Source organism: Limulus polyphemus, unplaced genomic scaffold, assembly GCF_000517525.1.
Source record: "Limulus polyphemus unplaced genomic scaffold, Limulus_polyphemus-2.1.2 Scaffold7449, whole genome shotgun sequence".
NCBI classification, from domain to species: Eukaryota; Metazoa; Arthropoda; class Merostomata; order Xiphosura; family Limulidae; genus Limulus; species Limulus polyphemus.
Genome location: NW_013673059.1, coordinates 31,196 through 34,080, shown reverse-complemented (window position 1 = coordinate 34,080; position 2,885 = coordinate 31,196).

Here is a 2,885-nt window from a genome sequence, read left to right as displayed (position 1 = left end):
AAGTAGATGTTGTTTTAACTTGGTTTGTCTGCTCCATCAAGTGGATGTTGTTTTAACTTGGTTTGTCTGCTCCATTAAGTAGATGTTGTTTTAACTTAGTTTGTCTGCTCCAGAACTCTTTGAGGTGGGAAGAATACAGTACTGGATTGCCAAAATATTAATGAACTTTCAATTTTCCAGTTGATATATTTTGTGCGGTTTAGTTGAATCAAAATATTCTTATAATTATTCATTTATCTCGTGTCGTCAGATCTAGTTATTTTGCTTACATTTTCCACGATAGTACTGACAGCTAGCTATCGTACACATAGAGTAACAGGTCGAAGAGTTCAAGGTTCAAACCACGATGTCACAGAATCCACTCCGCGCTCTCGGCTATGAGCGCGTTATAAAAGTGACGGTCAATCCTGTTATTCGGTTCAAAGAGTTATGTAAAGCCGTTGTGGCGGCAGGCGTTACTGGTTGACTGCCTTGCCTCTGATCAGTAGGTCAAGGTCAATAACGACCATACCTAAATCCTAGTGGTCTCTGACTCGGACGTTTAGCCTACCGGTGCATGATTTACCGTTCATTATATCTATAAACTTGTCAATAGATATGCAGATATCGTAATAATTATGTTTCTTTGTCATTAAGCGCAAAGCTACACAATGGGCTATTTGTGCTGTCTTCACCGCGGGTATCAAAACCTGATTTTTAGCGTTATAAACCCTCAGACGTGCCTCTAAGCCATAACGGGAGAGACTAGAGTTCGTCTTAGTGTTAAAATTCGCGCGCAGCTACAAACGTGTTACGTGCTTCAGCCGCCCATGATTTTGAAGTGATCGATTAGAGGAAAGGCAACTAATCAACATCACCCACCGCCAACTGTTAGGTATTTGTAGTTTATTCAGTGTGGACATTAGGACTGGTATAACAAAACACAATTTGAGAGACTGAAAGCATAAAAAACACGTTATTCAGATCTTTAAACCTCTTATGTTTAATTCAAGTAGAAGAAAAATTTATTAACCCTAACACTAGTGAGTGTTGTGTAGTTCAAGCACCAAACCTTGTTTACAAAAAAAGACTACCATGTCTTCTTTTGTCCGAGAGCGATATATTCTTTTAAAAAATTTAAAGAAAGTGTAGAATATGTGTTGTGAACTCTTGACAACCGTGTTCATTCTGAGGTTCAACTGTCAGATCCTGATGCAAGCTAAGCCTAATGTGGTCTAAGCCTAATGTTGTCGGATAAGGTGATAATGGCATGCGTTTTGAAGAATCTCCACGTTGCTACCGCACGTGCACCCAACGACAGTTCAATGTTCTATCCCGTGCGTAAAAAGGTAAGTGGTATGCGCGGTTTACTTTGTTACGCCTACTCTTTGCGCATTTCACATAGCTCGAATGATGAATCACAAGAGGACTGCCGTGTAATGATACTTATCGAAATGATTAACTTTTTGGAAAGTGAGCGACGAATTAATGATTCCATAACTACCTGGTCTTACAAATCCGGGGTTCCCCCCTCAGCCATTATAATGCATCACTTCAGTGGTTCGTGATTATTGCACTGAACAATGTAAACGTTCGTTGACATCGTAGACGTTGAGGGAAAAGCAGCCACAGTCTACGATTTGGTAAGCCTAAGTCTTTCAAAGCACTGCGATCGTCTGTTCGTATTCGAAACGGTTGAGTCTAGGTTGCAAAACACGGCCCCAAGAAATCCACTAACAATACAGGTATCGCCACCTGCCGTCTCCGATAATAATAAGATCACGTGATATTTTCATATATTTATCTTTTAAAAAAGTGCGACAGATGTTTCCCCGAGACTTTTAAACATGCGTAGAGCTGCGACTAAGAAGGAGGATCACGTGCACGAGGGTTTATAAATGACTAGAATTGTATAATGCACAGCTGCAGGTGAACTCCGCTATTCAATAAATACATAACGAGGGCGTAATTCTAGCTTTTACTAGTCTTTCTTTTCGTTCATTGTTTCAACGTAATAATATAGAAAAATCATTTATTAATTACCGTTTTCATTCCATTTTCCACATACATAGATTGTAATGATAATTATCTCTCTACAAGTGGCCGAGTTCCGGATTCTGAAGCCGACGAGCAGGACTCGAATCCCTGTGATATCTCAAAATATTATTCGCATTTTAAGCTGTGGGTGCATTATAAGAGAAACAGTTGATTACTTAGCGTGGATGATGGGTTGTAGGGTGCTGTTGACTGGCTTGCCTTCCCTCTGACCAGTAGTTCAAAATTTGGGACAGTGTTTAGTTCCTTTACATAAATACAAATATATTATTTATTTTCTGTAGTTCATATTGGGGTACGGAAGACATTTGAGGCTTTTTACTGTCAGTTTCGGTTTGTGTTTTAGTGAAACGCTCCTGAAGAAGCTGTAAAGCGAAACGTTGAGTGTCTAATTAAATGAAAACAACATTTTGGTGTTATAAGGTCGTTTATTTCTAGTATTAAAATACAAATATAAGTACGGTCACTAAATAGGCTTAACATCACTTAAGCCTAATTGTACGTCAACGCTATGTAGCATTTCATTTCCCGCTGTTGATCTCCTTCACAAGTGTTTTTAATCTGTTGTTACGTCTCTGCTCGTTTGATAATTTCCGGTAGAAATTCTTCCCGAGAAACTTCAGCGATACAAGTCCTTTCTTAAGTAAAACTAGTTTATTCTTTCTCAATACAACTTTGCAATAAACTTAATTTCTACACTCACTTAAACACACGCTATAATTCTCAACGAACGATTCACGCACTTAATTTACTACCGCGCTTGATTCAATTGTCTGTCTATATCTTCAATCTCTCTGTCCGCTATTCAATCCCGAATAATTGTCTGGCGCACTTATATACAAGAATAGAGG